Source organism: Trachypithecus francoisi, unplaced genomic scaffold, assembly GCF_009764315.1.
Source record: "Trachypithecus francoisi isolate TF-2019V2 unplaced genomic scaffold, Tfra_2.0 Lachesis_group7, whole genome shotgun sequence".
Lineage (NCBI taxonomy): Eukaryota > Metazoa > Chordata > Mammalia > Primates > Cercopithecidae > Trachypithecus > Trachypithecus francoisi.
Window position 1 is genome coordinate 83,123,441 of NW_022681472.1, and position 18,941 is coordinate 83,142,381.

At 46.4% G+C, this 18,941-nt stretch overlaps 1 long non-coding RNA gene across 2 annotated transcripts in view; it reads left to right on the plus strand.

Annotated features, from left to right (window-relative positions):
* Positions 1-18,941, plus strand: part of LOC117079261 — a 140,233-nt gene that overhangs the window by 69,059 nt on the left and 52,233 nt on the right. For both annotated transcript variants that reach the window (XR_004435342.1, XR_004435341.1), the window contains one exon: positions 325-2,292. This is a non-coding gene — a long non-coding RNA (uncharacterized LOC117079261). The remainder of the gene's footprint in view (positions 1-324; positions 2,293-18,941) is intronic.

The window sequence follows — 18,941 nt, forward strand, 5'->3', positions numbered from 1 at the left end:
ACCCCTACACACACTAGAATTGCTAGTTTATAACCATATGTAATAATAGTTTATATGGACATAACAGTGCATACCTATTATATTATGTACATATGTAATGCATTTTATATACTTTTCATACATATTTCATTTCATATCAAATACAGATTCTTGCATGTACATATATTTGAAAAACTAAAGAATAGGCTCCTCTGGTTTTGTGACCAGTTTTTGTCATTTAATGTAAGCTGAATTTTTTTTTCTGTTAGGGAATTTTTCTGCAGGAAAATATTTCAAGGCCACCTGGTATGTTTATAACGCAAACATATTATATCCATTTTACAGTTAAGGACGTGGAAGTGCTGAGATGCAACATAAGTTCCCCCAAATTACTCAGCTACTTGAGGCACAGCTGACATCCAGAAGCTTCTCCGGGAAGGCTTTTGGAGTTCCCCAAGGCAGAGTCAACAAGCACGTAAGTTCCTTGAGAAGAGGGGCTGTGTGCCTCACTCACTGGCATCTCCCCACCACCTGCTGCAAAGTGGACATTCTGTTAATAGTTACTGAGTGAATAGACGCAGGAAGTTCAGCCTTTTTTGATCTAATGTCTTGCTCAAAGCTCATCACAGCATTCAACATGTGGCCTCCTCACTAACCTGTGCACCCCCCAAGCCCAGGACCATGTCAGATTGTCTTTGAATCCCTCAGCCCCAGTCCCAGACCTGCACCAGAGCAGGTGTTCAGCAAATGAATATCGAATTGTGGAAAACAGGGATCTCTCCATTCTGGATTCAAAACAGCGCCCTTCCTGTGAAGCTTTTCTGAGCCCTTTCACACTGAAGTTCTCCAAACCTTCATGTTGACACTATCTGCCTGCTGCCCTCAGTCCAGGAGCAGCTTGGACATCAGCCCTACCTGTCACACTGGGGTTGGTGCACCTGGCCTGTTCCGGGACAGATCGCAAGGCTGAGGGTTAAGTAACACCTGGAGTGGTTAGGAGGCTGGGCACCTCCTTCTTGTGAATCTCCCGGGCTGCGTGGCGGGTGGCGGGTGGCTGGCAGGGGAGGACCCTTGGCACTGCTGTGGCTTTGCATTTGCTGCCAGCAGGGCCTTTGATGCCCCAGGGGCTGCTCACCCAGCCAAAGGCATTGTAGAACACAAAAGCTGCAGAAAGCAGCACAAATAAAGTAAAAACGACCCGGGAACTGCCAGGGAGCTTATCAGCCTGTTTCCTGGTCACAGGTACGGAGTGTAGAGAGGCACGGGGAGCATTCCTGGGCCTTGTGATCGCCTGCACGTTGCCAGGGCCCCTGGTATTGTGTGCAAAGCATTAACCTGGAAGCTAAGCAAGGCTCTTCACCTTGCAAAACTGACTGAATGAGTCCAAACTCTTAGAGTTTTTGTGAGGGTTAGATAGGTTGATAAGTTAAAGTGCCTACTCTGTGTGTGTGCATCTAATAATGATAACAGCTGCAGTAGTAATAACGATAACAGCTAATACTTTCTGAGCATTTCATATATGCCAAACACTATTTTAACTGATTTTTATATTAATTCATTTAATCTTCATAATGACACTAAGAGGTAGGTAGTACTGTTGTCTTCATTTTATAGATGAGAAATTTCGCCAAAGCTCAGAGATGTTAAGTAATTTCCTTAAGATGGCACAGCACATGAAAAGACAATCCGGCATTTGAACCTGGCACTCTGGTTGTGAAACACTGGTCTATAGCCACCTTGCTACCCATTTCTTCCCCCTAGTCTTTGGAATATTGTGTTCCCCTAATTATTATGGTAGTGAGGACAACCAGGTGATGATGATGAAGATGAGGATGACGACGATGACAGTGATGGCGGTGGTGAAGGAGGAAGACATGCCCTCATTTCATATAGCAATCTGCTTCTTGCTGGGATTTCAAATCCATTTTCATTGTTGATCCTGAGAGCAAGCCTTGGAGGGGGAGTCATTTTGAAATCCCAGGAAACTGGGTCTTAAGAGGCGGCTGAAGACCCATGCAGTCATGCGGTGGAGTCTGCGAGGCCCAGAGCGGAAGAGGAGGACATGGGTGTAGCAGCCCACACTGCTGTGCCTACAGCTCCGGATCCTGACTGTGTGACTGGGCCCAAGGTTGCTGGAACCTCTGGGGCTATAGCAAGAAGGGTGAGGAAGTTGCCCCACTCCTGCTGCCTTCATGAACATTGGTTGTTCCCTCAGGACAGGAAATTGAGGCTGTTCCCTTGACCTCTCCAGACAGTTAGTGGTGACTTCAAGTCCTCTTATGAGATGGTGGATCATAGCTACTGTTGATTGAGGTAAGACCTTCATTTATTTCATTGAAACTCATCAGTAGCCCTGGGAGATGCATATCATATTTCCATCATGGTGTACCATAATTGCATCAATTAATTTTTGCCACGGCAATGCGGAGTAACAACTACAGAATCTGAGTGGCTTTCAATGTTAAGCATTTATTATCTGCACATGTGGGGAGACTGGCCAAGCAGCTGTGCTGAGCTTAGCTGACTGCCTCCACATCTGGGGTGTGACTGCCTGCTGGCTGATGTCATTTTGCTGGAGTCGCTGGGGTGTCTCCACTCTGCCTTCTGGGTCTTTCGTCTCCTTCTGAAACCAGCAGACTAGCTGGGGGAGTGTCCTTCTTATGGTGAAAAGCACAGAGCAAGAGCAAGACCATTCCCAGGTGAACAAGCCCTTTCCAAGCTTCTGCTGGCCTCTCTTTTGCTAGCACCCCATTGGCTGAGGTGAGTGACCTCACCACGCTGAGTGTCACAGTGGGAAGGCGCTGCAGAGGTACCTGGTGGAGGGTGAGGGTGCAGATAGGGTGAAGAGTCAGGACCTGTTTGCACTTGATCACAACAGGTGATGTCATCTCAACTGTCCCTCAGGCTTCTCTGAGCTTTGCTGTCATCCTTACTTAAAACTGTTTACATTGTTAGAAAGAGGGAAAAACTAACAGGCACCTAGCAGTGACTGAATACCTAAAAATCCACTTAAGGAGATCAATGCTGTGGCTCTCCGAGGCTCTGTGGGACCAGGGGGCTTTATCAAGGTTGCCGCACAGAGCAGTGGCTCAACCAGCATTGGAATGTCAGTTGCCTGGTTCCCATTTGTGTGTGCATGTGTGTGTGTGAACCCAAACCTGTGCCCAGGTCAGACTTACGTGACGCTTGCAGTCAGTTCTCCCTCACAATGTTACTTGGGTCCTGGAGGCTGGAAGGAAAAGAAGCTTTAGGAGAGAGCAATTGTGACCTCCTTTCCACAGGTTGCTATCACCACAGGTTTTCCACAAGCTTCTCCCTGGGTGGCCACCCCAGAGGCTAGAACATAGCAGAGGACTTTTCATAAAATCTTTGGAGTCTTCAGAAGAAGGTCTTTTGAGATAGGTCATGGAGACATGAGGCCTTTGAGCCATAAATTAGCCATAGTGTGCAGGCTGGGGCCTCACCAGTTCAGCGAAATCTCCAGCCTTGAGAACTGAAACTGACTTGGGGCTCTGATTTTGACAATGGCCTTGAAGTAAGGCATTCCTCCTTGTGTAGTTAGAGCTGCTTCCCCTTCTCCTTTGTCCCGCTTCACCATGGCATAGCCCCAGGGAGTCCAGATGCCAAATTAAGTCTTTGGCCTGTATCCTAAAATCCATTCCCTTAGGAATACTTTTCTTCACTTTCCTGCCTGAGGCCCCTCTCCACACTTTTACTTGCTTTCCCATGTTAAGAAGACATATTTGAAAGTGATTCCTGGGTGGCCAAAGTCAGAAGGCTGGGTAGCCATCTGCCTTGCCGGCCACCTCCCCAACCCTACCGAGCTGTGAGCTTACAGGTGGTACCATCGGCACTGCTGCACTTTTTTTTTTTTTTTTTTTTTTTTTTTTAGCCCTGACCTTTGGCCTAATAAAAGCAAAGTGCAGAGCTTTGAATGAGGGAGATACAAACAAGATGTTCTCTTCCTCCCCCAGCCCCTCTTTTCTCTCCTCCTTCTCCTCCTCCTCGTCTTCCTCTTTCCCTCTCTACACTTATTCTGTGCCAAACATCAATCCAGGGATGTATTTATTTTTCCCAGTGAACTGAAGGTTTATAAGGAGGATGCCCTTTTTCTGCAAGCGCTAGTATTCTCTTCCTCTTGGAAAACTTCTGTTCATCCTTCTGGACCTGGGGGAAGAAACCCATTTCCCACAAGACTGTTCTCACCACCTGGGTGGAGTTGCTGACTCTCCATTTTGGAACATCACACGTTGAGGGCTTTGCTCTGGTCCAGAACATACTTACTATGCTGTTCTGGCTCATCTCTTGGTGTGTGTGTCCACTGAACCGTTTGAAGGGGGTGACTGTGGCTCCTTTATTTAGCTCTGTGTCCTCTATGCCCACTACAGTGTCAAACACAACATGGAAGCTAAACATACATGTGCAAAATGGGCAAATGTAGGTACAAGCAGGGACACCCTTAGTTCAGCAGGGACCTTGGGCTCCAGATCACTCAGCTCTAACTTGGAAGCTGGAACACCTGGCTGTGTTGCACAGGCAAGACCTGTGTCTCCATATACACAATTTATTCCTCACACTTGGCAAATGTGTGCCAAAGCTGAAAGAGTTCAACCTTATAGAGTTTGACAGGTTCAGGTTGGCATCCTTGCTCTGCCTTTTCCCAAGCAGGGGACTTTGAGTAAGTTACTTTACTGCTGCCTTTGCCACAGTTTCCCCATCTGTAAAATACACATAGAAACACTTGCTTTGCCTGATTGGTTGAAAAGAATAGAGATGATGTTTGCAAAGTCCTGGCATGTGCAGTATCTATTATGGCTCTTTTATTTATCCTGCAAAGCAACTGTTCATAGTATCACATGGTGGGCAGGGGTAGGGGGCAATAAAAGCGTTTGTGGCAAGGATCCAGTTATTTGCAGCCTTCTCTTCTGTCTGGTTTTGTTTACTGTCATGCAGGAGAAGTGCCTTCACCAGGGCACAGCAGTAAACCTGTTGGCTACTCTAGCCCTGCCTGGATTCCCAGGAAATTGGCAGAAGAGGAGCTGCCTGCTGCTTGCGGGCCTGCTGTTTAGGCTGCAATCACTGTGGGAACACACAGGGTTAGGAAAACAAACACATGACTCACTGGGGACTTCCGACCTCAAGCCAATGAGGTGCTGACACCTTGCAATTTCTGAGGGTTCCCAGTAGATATGCATGTGTCTGCTCAGCCTTCCTTGGACCTGAGCCCATCTCTCTCTGCTCTCACACTCTGTGGGGGGCTAGGGGATGGAATGCTTGTGTTCCTACCCTTCTTTCCTCCTTCTGCGTTTATTGAGCCTTGCTAGGTGCTGGGAATGTGATGACAAGTAAGACAGCGCAGGCAGGCTACAGACAAGTCAACACATGCGGTCTGCTGGAAAGCAGCCCCCAAAGATGACCATAATCCCTGGGATCTTTGACTGTTACATCACGTAGCAAAAAGGACTTTGCAGATGTGATTAAGTTAAGATCTTGAGATAGGAAGAGTATGCTGAATTACTCAGGTGGACCCAAAGCAATCACAAATAGTTACTTATTAGTGGTTCCTTATTAGAGGGAGGCAGAGGGAGACTGACTACCGTAGATGAGAAGGTGATGTGACCATGGAAACAGAGATTGTAGTGATGCAGCCGGAAGCCAAGAAATGCTGGCCGCCTCTAGAAGTGGAAGACAAGAAACGGATTTTCCTTTGGAGCTCTGGAAGGACCCGGCCCTGTTGTTATCTTGCTTTTAGTTCCTTATGACTTAGTTCACCCTCTAACCTCCAGAAGGCTAAGAGAATAAATCTGTGTTGTTATTAGCTGCCAAGTTTGCGATGATTTGTTACAGCAGCAAGAGGAACTAATACAATGTGTCCTTGCAATGTTATAAGTGTTAACACCACTTCCCTAGTGATGAAGGAGACTGAACAGCCCAGTGGTTCCAAGGTAGATCCCTGAAGTCCCAGTGCTTTGGTTCAAGTTCACATCTGCCTTTTGTTGGTTAAGGGGCCTTTTGCCATGTTACTTCTCAAAGCCCCAGGTTTGTCTGTCATCTGCTGTAACATCATGATGTAAAATAAGGGTAATAGTCATTTCCATCTCATGCATGGTGGTGAGGATTGAGCTGTGAAACACACATAAAGTTGGCTGTCTGGAGCACAGTATGTACCCCAGCACCTTCCTCCTGTGCCTTGACTCTTACACCTCCTCATCGACAAGAAGGCACTGGATGCTGGAGAACCTCTCCACAGGGGTGTCGCAATACAGGGCAATGTCTGGAGAGGTGTTCTGGGCTGAGGCTTGTGGATAGGATTGATAGGACATTTAGTAGTTAGCAGTGGGAGGAGGCAGGGGTCCTCGAGACCCAGCACTTCTGCAGGGCTGGGCACTGTGTTGAGGCCTCAGTAGTTTAGTGGCTATTCTGAAACAGTCACTCACTCCTGATCCTCCCAGGCACTGCCGTTCACAGGCAGCCCTAGTTTTACCTCTGTAAACTACTCATGAACATACATCATTCTTTTATTTAGTAAACAGGAATCTCACCCCTGCCATGTACCTGCCAGGTACCTGCCAGGCATTGTAGGAGTGAATGGAAGCTGCTGCAGGGTTACCGCACCTGGGCTTTGCCAGAAAGGTACTAGAAGGCCGTCAAAGCAGCTCCTGGAGGACAGTTGAGCAAGTGACTGTTAGAGAAACCTGAGGCTTCGTTAGGGCCAGGACTTGGCCACAGGGTGCTCTTCCGTTCCTGCCTGCCTCTGCTGCATTGAGGATGCAGCCTCCAGGCCCACCATGGGTTTGGGCTCCTTCCCTGGGACATTTGGGATGGTTTTGATGCATACTTGCTGTTGAGATTCTCACCAAATAGCTGCCTGGGCCGCTCTCCTCCTGACCAGTCAGCCACCACCACTGCCACTGCCAGAGGTCCACAGATGGAGGCTCCCCCAGGCAGTGGGAGGAGGCAGGGGTGCCCGAGATTCAGCGCTTCTGTGGGGGTTGGACACTATGCTGGGGCCTTAGGCCCTGCAGTCACCACACCTCTGAGGGGCAGGAGCCACTGGGTCCATTTTACAGTCTCCTCACCTATCTTTCAGTTGGTGATGGGACATACGCCCATTTGTTTTCATTTTGCACATACGTTCAGAGGGGAGTAATCATTATCACTGCTTCCCACTGGGGAAACTGAGGAACAGAGAGGCTGGCTGACTCATGGTCACACAATGAGTAAGAGGTGATCCCAGATGAGATTCTATAATTTATACTTTTAATGGATTTTTCAGCTGTGGGTTTGAGGGAGCTTGCTTTGATTCGCTATAGAGAATGTTCTTTTCCCTACCTGGAAATGCAATTGTCATTGTTATTGTGTTGTTGCAGTTTGTTTGCATTCCTGAGACCATGTCAGCAAAAGGCTTGGAAAGGGAAGTGGGTGACAGCCTTGAAGCATCTGGCCTGTAAGAAGAGTCCATTTGGAGGGAGGATCTCAATGCATTTTTTAACATAAATACATGCTAGGCTAGCTGTGCCCACAGACAGAGGGGGTACCCAACCCTCACAGGTTCTCTGCCATTGCTGAGAAGCCTGGGTTCTGAACCCCATGGGACACAGAGCTGCTCAGGAGCACACAAAGCTCAGCCTCTGCCCCTGCCTTCCAGTTCAACACAAATGCTGCTCGCGTTGGTGGCTTAGAGCCCAGCAGTGCATTTAGCTCAGTACCATTCCTGGGGTTGGTGGGCAGGTGAGGGTGCAAAATTACCCCTGATGAAGAACCACTGGTGTAAACTAGTGGTTCCCAACATTTGCAATACCACAAATCCCTTTTACTGGTTCTCTTTCTCTGTGAGGGAGTTTATCAACCGAACAAACTTCATAGTTAAGTATTTATTCCTCCACTTTCTTATCTAAAAATATCTGCCAGTGGGAGTTCCTGATCTGGGTCACCAGGCTGAGTTGATATAATTCTGGCCAGTATCGAGCAAAGAAGCTTGATATTTTAGGTGACAACTGTGGCCATATTGGAAAGGAAGGTGCAATTCCCGGTAGACTTCTTGACCCTTCGAAAAATAGACGGAGGACCCCCATGGAAGAGTCCTGAGATTGGAATCACTGGTGTAAACTTTTATTTTGCTGTTCGGAATTAAGAATTTCGATCAAATGTTGATGGAAGTTTCCTTTGAACTCCACGTTTCCCCGGGAGCCTCCATCCTGTCTCTTGTCCCCTTTTGGCATGAGCAGTGTCATTATTCAGCATGTATTTATTCAGTGATCACCACATGCCTGGCACGTCCCTGGGTGTGAGGTTGCCGCGGTGAACGGCAGATGCAGCCATGGTACTAATGGGGTCTGTAGCCAAGTGAGGGAGGCTAAGAAAGAAAGAATGTCATTTCCAGCAGTGATAAGTCCTAAGAGGGAGGTGCGGCACGTGAATGGGCTTGAGGGTGCTGGTCTCTGGAGTAACAAGCCTCTGTAAATAATCAAGTCACCCATTTCCCAGCCCTGCCCTGATGCACAGTCTTCACTTGGCCTGTTTAGGATCATTTCACAGATTTGACAGGGCCCAGTTTGTTAGTTGACTCCTTGGGGACGGAATCCTTTATTGCTCGCAAAAATATGCTCTGCAGTAGGCTGTGTCTTGCTAATTGAGAGGCATTCTGAGAAGTGGAGCACCCCTGCCTCATTAGATTCAGTAAGAGGAGGCCTTATAGGTACGTTGAACCTGGTCTGGTGGACAAAGCTCCCTGCTGAGAGCTGGGCAGGTCTTCGGAAGGAGATTTAATGTTCTTCAGTAGGAAAGATGGTAGTTCCTCTCTCCGTCTCCAAAAGTCTGCAACCAAGTCATCAGAACACAGAAGGGACCTTGCAGCCATTGTGTCTTTGTGCTCAGGTCCTGTCTGAGGGAGGGAAGGGAGGCAGAAGGGAGGGGAGAGACGGATCAGCTCCATTTGTCACGCCAACCTGCTCAGCACAGGGTGCCCCTCCTCTTGGCCACTGGAAGGCTTTCTTTCTTCTGGCCACAATCAAACACCATTTCTTCTTTCTGCGTTTGTTCCCTGTAAGTCAACGACTGTTGCTGTGCGAAATAGTAGCGCTTGGCAGGGGAGTTCATGAAGGTTGCAGAGCACCTGCTCAGGTTCCTGCCTCTCCTCCTTTCCCCCTTCCTCCCTCCTCCCACTTTTCCTTGCCTGGCAGCTACCTAATTCTTCTCTTTTAAAATACAGTTCAGTGGACAATCCACACCAGCTGCCTTGGGGAATCCTCCAAAGAGACAAATTCTACCCTGTGCCCACCTCTCCTCTAGTTAACACCTTTCAGTGTTCCCTCCCCTCCTGTTGTCCTTGAGTTAATGTCTTAAAGTCACTGCCCTTGCTCAGCCTCTAAGGCTCTGGTGGGTGCTCCTTCCCCTTGTAGCTGGGTGGGTTTCAGGAAATGCCCCATCTGGTCATGAGAGATAGGCAGCCATACCTCAGGGGAGACGGTGGCAGGGGAGACAGTCTAGCCACAAAGAGCAAAAAAGACAGGGATGAGATGGCTCAGAGGGAGCCTTGGTAAAGGCTTTGGCTCTTTCTCTGTTGAGATGGTACCATTGGAAACTTTTTAGCAGGTTCTGATTTGCATTTTAATGAGATCCTTCTGGCTGCTGTGTTGAAAGTGGACTGGAAGTGGCAAAGGTGGAAAGACAGGCCAGGTGCGGTGGCTCATGCCTGTAATCCCAGCACTTTGGGAGGCCGAGGCGGGTGGATCACGAGGTCAGGAGATTGAGACCATCCTGGCAAACACAGTGAAACCCCATCTCTATTAAAAATACAAGAAAATTAGCCACGCGTGGTGGCAGGCGCCCGTAGTCCTAGCTACTCGGGAGGCTGAGGCAGGAGAATGGCGTGAACCCGGGAGGTGGAGCTTGCAGTGAGCCGAGATCGCGCCACTGCACTCTAGCCTGGGCGACAGAGCGAGACTCTTGTCTCAAAAAAAGAAAAAAAAAGGGTGGAAAGACAGACCAATCAGGAGACTATTGTGGTAATCCAGGGTATTACAGTAATCCTGGCCTGGTGGAAGCAGAGGAGACTGTAAAACATGATCAGATTCAGAATATATCTCAAAGGTAGGATTTGCTGCTGGATTGGCTATGGGGTGCCATAAAAAATATGATCCTGATTGTTCTTTATCTTGTGCAACTACAGAATGAAGTTTCCATTTATTGATATGGGCGAATCCTCAGGGTGAGAAGGAGTGCCTATTTGTTTTTTTTGTGGATAGAGGTGGAATTGTTACATTAGAGATGTTGGTCAGACATCCAAGTGGAGACAGTAAGGAGGCAGCTGCATGTACAGATCCAGAGTGTTCACTTGGCCAGTCCATGGTACTCAGACATGTGATCAAATACCAATTTAGATGTCACATGGAGTATGTTTTGAATGAGGTTAACATTTAAATCAGTAGACTTTAAGGAAAGGACATCACCCTCCACATTGTGAATGGGCCTCATCCTATAGTTGAAGGCTTTAAGAGTAAAAAGACTGAGGAAATGGGAAGTGGGAATTCTGACTCCACACTGCCTTTGGACTCAAGCTACAGTTATCAGCTCTTCCTGGGGGCTCCAGCTTGCTGGCCTGCCCTGCAGAGTTTGGACTTGCCAGCCCCCATAATCACATGAACCAATTCCTTAAAATCTCTTTCTGTCTCTCTCGTCAACATACACACATCCTACTGATTCTGTTTTTCTGGAAAATCCTAATACATGGAACAAAGGGATAAATTTGGATATCCAAAATTTATGCAAAAATGGATATTTGGATTTGTATTTGGGACTTAAGTTATTTACGACTTAAATATGAGTGTGATCATCAAGAGAAAATTGTGGGCAGAGAGGAGCCAGTCCACAGGGCCGCACAGCACAGGTTGAGATTCAGAAATTATGTATGTTTATGTGTGTTATATGTGTTTGTGTGTGAGTGCTTGTGTGTTTGTATATGTTTTTGTGCTTTTGTGTGTGTGTGTGCTTGTGTGTGAGTTCTTGTGTGTGTTGTTTGTGCTTGTGTTTGTGTATGTACATTTGTGCTTGTGTATTTGTATGTGTATTGTTTGTGTGCATATGTGTGTGTTTTGTGCTTGTGTGTGTTTGTGCATATGTTTGTGTGCTTGTGTGTGATTGTGTGTATATGTTTGTGCATGTGTGTGCATGTGTGTTTCTGCTTGTATGTGTGTGTTTCTGCTTGTGTTTGTGTGTTTCATGCTTGTGCTTGTGTGTGTTGTTTGCATGTGTGTTTATCTGTATGTTTATGTCCATGTGTGTGTTTGTGTTCGTGTGCATGTGTGTGTGCATGTGTTTGTGTATTTATGCTTGTGTGTGTGTTGTGCTCGTGTGTTGTGTGTGTGCATATGTGTATGTTGTTTGTATGCATGTGTGTTTGTGCTGGTGTGTGTGTTTGTGTGCATGTGTGTGTGGTGTGTGTTTGGCGTGTATGTGTGTGTGTCTGGTGTGTATGTGTTTGGTGTGTTGTGTTTATGTGCCTGTGTGTTGTGTGTGTGTATTTGGTGAATGTGTGTGTTTGTGTGTGTGTACGTATGTTTGGTGTGTGTGTGTGTGCATGCATGTTGTGTGCGTGTGTGGTGAATGTGTGTGTATTTTCTGTGTGTATTTGTGTGTGTGTTGTTCGTGTGTGCATGTGTTTAGTGTGTGTGTGTTTGTATTGGTTGCTAAGCACTTGGTATGTGTCCGGCATCCCCTATTACTAGATGGAGCCTCTTCTTAAAACAGTTTGGATGTCATCATGGAGAGCCATGTATCTCCTTACTTTTTCTGGAAGTTTGGGAAGGGATTCTCATTCGGCCACCTATGTATTTGACTGAGGCTTTGCAGTTCCCGTGTCACAGTCCCTTCAATGTTCTGGGCAGCAGACTGGCATCCAGCCTTTCCTTCTTCTCTGTCAGAAATGGATTATTCTGGCATCTTCCTTCCATGCCATTTTCAGTTCCCCTAACCTGTAGTCTCTTGAAGCCATTTAGCGTCTCTTGGTACCGAGTCATCCCGTTTAGTAAAGCATGTGAACTTCCTTAATGACAAGTGTTGGCACAAATAGTTTTGCAGCCCCAACGGACAGGGTCTTTTGAACTTGGTGACTGGAAAAGCGGTCGGTGTGAATAATGTGAAGTACAGGACCATGGTGATGAATTTTCCTCACCCTCTTTGTTCCTTGTTTTCTTTGTAAGGCAGAATGTTTAACCCATATTTTCCAAGAACTGTGTAGGTGGGTTGCTGGGGACAATTGATTTTTAGAGAAGTGATGTTTCTTTGGATGTGGAAACCAAGAAGCAAAGAATAATATTGAGCAACAGTCCTCCTGATGACCAGGCCTGGGCTAATTATGGCAATAGTGTTGCAATGTGTTTGGGCCATTATGCAGTATAAGAACACCACTTCCCCCCAAGATGCCCTGGACACAAGGTAATCCTCAGGGCCTTGCTCTAGCCCCATGTCACCCAATGTCAAGTGGATCATCTACTTTCTAAGGCTGTAATTGGTCCTAAAGAAGAAGAAGTGGAGCCTGGCAGGAGGAAGGGACACAGGTATTTGTGTGAGGAATACTGAGTGGTAATGGTAGTTCTGGTACTGCCCTGGCTTGCTGTGCGAGTCTTCTCACCTGTCTGAGCAGTGGGATCACCATATTTGAGGAGATTGGACTAGGTGGTTTATTTTATTTTGAGAGAAGATCTCGCTCTGTCACCCAGGCTGAAGTGCAGTGGTGCAGTCTTGGCTCACTGCAACCTCTATCTCCCGGGTTCAAGCAATTCTCATGCCTCAGCCTCTCAAGTAGCTGGAATTACAGACTTGCACCACCACGCCTAGCTAATTTTTGTATTTTCAGAAGAGATGGGGTTTCACCATGTTGGCCAGGCTGGTCTCGAACTCCTAGCCTCAGGGGATCTGCCTGCCTCAGCCTCCCAAAGTGCTGGGATCACAGGCATAAACCACTGTACTCAGCCTTGGACTAGGTGCTTTCTAAGGAGTGGGGATGGGTCAATGGGAGGGTGCCTTCCCTAAATAAAGGGGCCAGCCCTCCCTTAGCATCCACTTGTTGTATTGTGGGAGGGTGGGTTCCGTGCTGCCAAATTAATTTTTGGACTTTGAATATAATGAAAATTTCTGAATTTTGGATGTAGGCAATAACTTCCAAAATATTTGAAACACCCTGTGGGTGAAATCTGTAGTTGGATAAAGCCCCTAGGACTTCACTTTGCAACTCAGCATTCATGAATTGCTCTCCGTGGCTTCTTATAGGCTGGGGGCCAGGAGGTGAGGGAAGCTCTTGTGATTTGTTTCATTTTGAAATTAGTATAAGTATCTTCAAGGAACTAAGAGAGCAAAACCAGACTGGAAGCTGGGTCACAAGATGCTGTTGCCTAGAGACTTAGACAGAAGGCATGGCATTCGCTCCCTCATAGAGGAAGACGGCCGACGGCAGGAGCCTCAGCAGCCCAGCCCCTTAAGATTGATCCCTGGGTCCTCCACCCACTGTCTCTGGCTCTGTGGACTCCATGGCATTCAGAGCTAGGGAAAATCAATTATTTCAACATCTTATTTTTTTCAGTTAATAATTACATTTTGGAGATCTTTGTGTGTGCACATGTGTGTGTACACATACATTATTCTTTTTTAACTGCTGTATAGTATTACTGAAGTATTTTCCCAAACTATTTCTTACACACACACACACAAACACACACACACACACACACAGACACACACACACACACGGAGGCCAAACATCTTGTCTTTTTTTTTTTTTTTTAAAGACAGGGTCTTGCTCTGTCATCCAGGCTGGAGGGCGGTGGGGCAATCATGTTTCACTGCAGGCTTGACCTCCTGGGCTCAAATGATCCTCCCGCTTCAGCCTCCCAAGTGGCTGGGACTACAGACATTTTCCATCACACCTGTTTAATTATTTGACTTTTTTTTGTAGAGAAGGGGTCTCACTACGTTGCTCAGGCTGGTGTCAACCTCCTGGGCTCGAATGATCCTGCTAACCAAAGCCTCCCAAAGTGCTGAGACTACAGGCATGAGTCACCGCACCTAGCCCCAAACATCTTACTGGATAAGCCTTTCTTGGCCACTCTATGCAGACAGGACCCATCTCGCACCTCCATCTTCCCTTTTTTTTTTTTTCTGTCTTAATTGATCACCATAGCACTTATCATCATCTGACCCACCATATAGTTATTTGCTTATTTGTTTGTTGACAGTCTGACACCCCCAACCCCTCATGAACCCCAGGAATGCAGAGACTTCTGTTAATTTTATTAAGTGCTTTATTCCCTGGAAAATGGTTGGTGCCTACTAAATGTTTGTTAAATGCATAAGTCTCTATTTTGGAGATGACCTCCAGGCCCAGCCTCAGGCACAGAGAGGTAAAGTAACTTAATCAAAATCACCCAGCTACTGACAGGCAAATCTGGGCCCAGAGCCCATGATCTAATCTAAATCATTACTACCTGCCTACTGGTAACAAACAAAACCTCAGCACAGTGCCTGCAACACAATAAGGACTCAGTAAATGTTAAATAAAGGTAATAATGCTTACAACAACAATCTTTGCCCCCAGAAAGATCCTTACCTTGAGGAGATAGCAAGGATTTGAGATGTTCAATATAAAATACCAAGTATGGTGCCTGTGCATAGTTGGCCATCAATGAGTGGTGGCTATCTACTATTATGCTTGTTATTTTATTATACTTTAGCACATTGTGTTGTACTTAAATGCCACTTGTTTGCCCTACTTATCTTTGTCCCTCCTGAGGGTGCAGAGTGAGCCTTATTCATTCCAGCATTCCTACAATCTTGTACATCCATACAATTCTTGGTATGTGGTTGACATACACTACTGTAAGGTACACGAATGAGTAAGTAGATAAAGGAACGAACAAATGGGCCAGTGGTTTGTTGGGGCCACTCTGGCCAGGGGTTTGGGGACATGCTTCCTGGAGTCTTATCCCCTCTTGTCAGATTCAGGTTTAGGACAACGGTACAGTTGTTCCATTGTTCCCAGATAACATATCCTATCTTAACGTCTTTGCTGGGGCAGCCCTTGGACACACCCTGAGCTCCTGCCCTATCACTGGCCCCACTTGGACCCCTTGTGGGCAGGCACCACTGCAGCCTGCTCTGAAAAGAGCTTTCATGTGACCAGCCGACCCTACTCCTTGACTCCTCCCTTCTCTGATTGAAAAAAAATGTTTAAGGGGACATTTCTCTCTCCTAAACTTTTTATGTTCCATTGAAGACCTAGAAAACATGTTAAATAAAAGTGCTTTGCAACAGCTGACCTATGTCTTCTGGCTTGTACCCCACAAACACCTTATCTAATGGGTAAGTCAGTTTTTATCTTTATTTTACTACTGAAGAAACAGATGCTTAAGTGTTGCATGCTTTTTAAGTCACATAGTATTAATGAAAAAGCCTAAGGCCAGAACCAGCTGTCTGCACACAACCCCAATGCTTTTTCCACAAGAGTCACCCACACGGCTGTATTTGTTTGTATTTTCCACCCTTACCTGCTTCCAGAAGACTTTGGAAGGGTGTGTTACATATTTAATGACCCAGGGCAACTTTCAAGTCTGTTAGCTCCGTGTGACACCGAGTTGCCCTGTAAGGTGTAATGAGGAGAGGTTTCATAATAAGCTGAAGTAGTTTCTGCAGATGACACCATTCAAGGGTGAGGATGCTTTCCCTTCTGCCATGTTTTCCTTTCCTGTTGGATTTGACTCTTCGATCAGTTGTTCTAAGACTGGGTTGAAGGTTGGAATTGCCTAGAGGATTTTTTAAATCCTGCTGCTAGTACCCTAGCTGCAAAGATTCAGATTTTGTCTGAAATGAGAGCAGGGCATTGGGATTGATAACATCTCCCCAGATGATTCTATTACGCAGTGGAGTTTGAGGACCATGGTCTTAGGGCATCCCTGTTATAGGGATTCTGGGGACTAACAAGAAGCTGCCGACCCCAAACTATTTCAGATGTAGTTCCAGCCCTCCTAGGCAAGTCTTGGCTCAAACCTGCTCACTCTTGCTCAGATTCATAACTGCTCACCTTTCAGAAGAAGTGACAATGCTGAAAGAGGAAACCAAGGGGACAAGAGAGATGGCAGTCATCCCAGCAGCTGTCTTGTGTTGTGCCCCTACTGTGTGCCAGACACTGTCCTAAGCACTTTACTTATATTCACTCATCCAGCTCATGACCAACAAAATGGCCCTAAGAAGTCTCTGTTGGTGTCATCCCCATTTTCCAAGTGAGAAAACTGTCCATGGGGTTGGTCAGTCACTTGTTCAACCTGGGAGTGGCACAGCTGGGATCTGAAGACCGGGAGCCTGGCTCTGTAGGCTTCTGTTTAAGTGACTGCATCTGTTGCCTTGTGGGATGTTCTTAGAACTGTAGGATACTGGTTCCCACATGGCCGAGAATCTTCTCTTGCTAGTTCATGCTCCATGGTGATGCAGAAGCATAGTTCTAATCTGTCATTCTGTTGCTCGGGAGCCTACACAGCCCCCCATTGCAACTGGAGGGAGAAGCCAAGCTCCTTAGCACAGCACCTGAGAAATACCCTTTACAGCCTGGCCACTGGCTGAACATTTCTTTCACTCTCCATGCCACACTGCTCTGTTAGTACCATCTGAAGGTCTTCTCCCTTTTCTCTGTCCTCTAAATGCTCACTCTTCAATATCTAACTCAAATATCCTCTTCTCTAACTTGTTCAGGAAGAGTGAGTGAGGCCCTTTCTTTGTTCCCCAGGCTCTTAGTTTCTCCATCTCTGATCACATAGATCACAGCCCTTTCTTTAGTTTCCTGCAGGGGACCAAGGAGTGGGGCTCTGCCTTTCTCATGTCTGCTCTCCCTTCACGGCCCCCTACAGTGTCTTCAGTGGATGGCCAGCCTCTCATGAACAGGATGTCCTCTTGTCTGAGGTTCTACCTTGTTCCAGCCATGGGGTCATACTCTCTTTATCTTTTGACTATCCAAAGGTGTTCTGTTTAGGACTGATGCCTTCCTCCAAGGTACTTTGGGCTCCAAAGTGGGCAGTTGACATCTGCTGTGCTTTCTGAGGCCAGGCTTTGGTTTTTGATGAATCCTGAGCTTCAGTGGAGATGTGTTAGCCTTGGGCTTTCTGTGTTCTTGAGTTCCTCAGAGTCCAAAAGAAAAGGAAAGCTGACACTTCCTAGGAATGACCTGTGAGAAGAGAGGTTGGTGTCTTGCTACTAAGTTCAGCTTGGTTCCGGACTAAGTGACCATGGGCCGGAGGAGGCAGGGACAAGAGAGATGAGATGGTTTCTTGGCCACTAGACGGGAAATATTTTTGTTTGCTTGTGTACTTTTGTGGAAATGGTGGCAGTTGCTCACCAAAGAGAACTAAAACTCTTTTACTAGAGCCCCACCAGGGTCTGAAGAGGATGGGTGCATGGGAGCCATTATCTTGTAAAGGACACTGTTGAGACCTTGCTACTGCTACAGTGAAGAGCACAGGAAAAGCCAAGCTTTTGGATGAGTTCTAAGAATTTTTCATGCAGAAACCCATGCATGATGAGAATACAATCTTCATTATAACATCGTTTGACATAGAAAAATGAGACTCAGCTTAAATGCTCATTAGTTAGTGATTGGTTGATTAAATTGTGATCAAATGGAACACCAATACAGCTGTTTAAAAAATTAGTAAAAAAAATCAGTATGTGAGATGATGCATCTGTTAATTAACTCAACTTAGCCATTCCACAATGTATACATAATTCAAAACTTTATGTCATACATTATAAATATGTACAATTTTTATTTGTGAATTAAAAATTAATCTAAAAACATTAGTGGCTATATGAAGTAATTGGTAACCATCTTGAAGCTATATTAACTACCAAAGAGCAATGTCAACCTTAACAACACTGACTTTTTAAAGAATAGGGCCTAGAACAGTGTGTGGAATATGCTAACAGCTACACACTAATGCACAGCCACCAACCCCAGATCAGTTACGTGAACTTCTGCATTCACAAACACATTTAACACACTCTGTGGCTATTGCCTCTTTACTGACCTGAACGTCAATTCTAGAGGACAGATGCTCCATGAAGGCAGGTCCTAGCCTGCCCATTTGCATTGGTATCTCCAAGGCCAGCCTTAGAGAAGGCACACAGTAGGCTTTCCACTAATATTTGTGAATGAATGAATGAAGGAACAGAGAGAGGAGTTTTCTTTCCACAGTTTCCTTCTACCTGCTACTCCTTGAGCATATGAGGCTGGACTCTAAGCCCTGAGGTCACTCACTGCTCTCCTGGGTACTGTTCCGGGCCTCCCGGCCTTTTCCTTGAACTTCTGTGCTCTGCAAGACTTTCTCATTATCCTCTAGGCTACCGAGAAACAAGGAGACAGAGGAGAGCCTTGAAATGGACCTTCAAGATTACAATGTGTATGTAGCTGACATTGTCAGTGAAGTCAGGCAGATCTGACTTTGCTGATTAAGTTAACGTATGAGCCGATCCTCCCCGGAAGCTGGGATCAGCCTACCCGTCTGATGGTGGGCTGGTGAGTCAGACCTGCTGGGGTTTGGGTCCTCGCTCCAGCATGGCTGCCCGTGTGACCTTGGCCATTTTACTTAACCTTGCTGAATCTCAATTTCCTGATCTGTAAAAGGAAGCTAAAAATGCTTCTCTTGAGGTTGTAGTGAGGATTAAATGTGATAACATAAGTGAAAGTGCCCTTTGAAGCAAGAGGAAGGTGAAAGTGCTTATTGTGTCAGGAGAAGTGTGTGGAGGGCCCCCTGTTGTTCTCAGGTGTCTCATCCTTCTCAGGGAAAAATCCCCATGCCAAGTCAGGAGAGGTTATAATTTGACTCTTTTTTATTCAGGCACTTCTTTCGGCTGCCCAGGGTTTTCAGCTTAAGCAAATAAATTGCCCTTCTCCACTGGGCTCTGTGTTCTGTAGCCAGCCATAT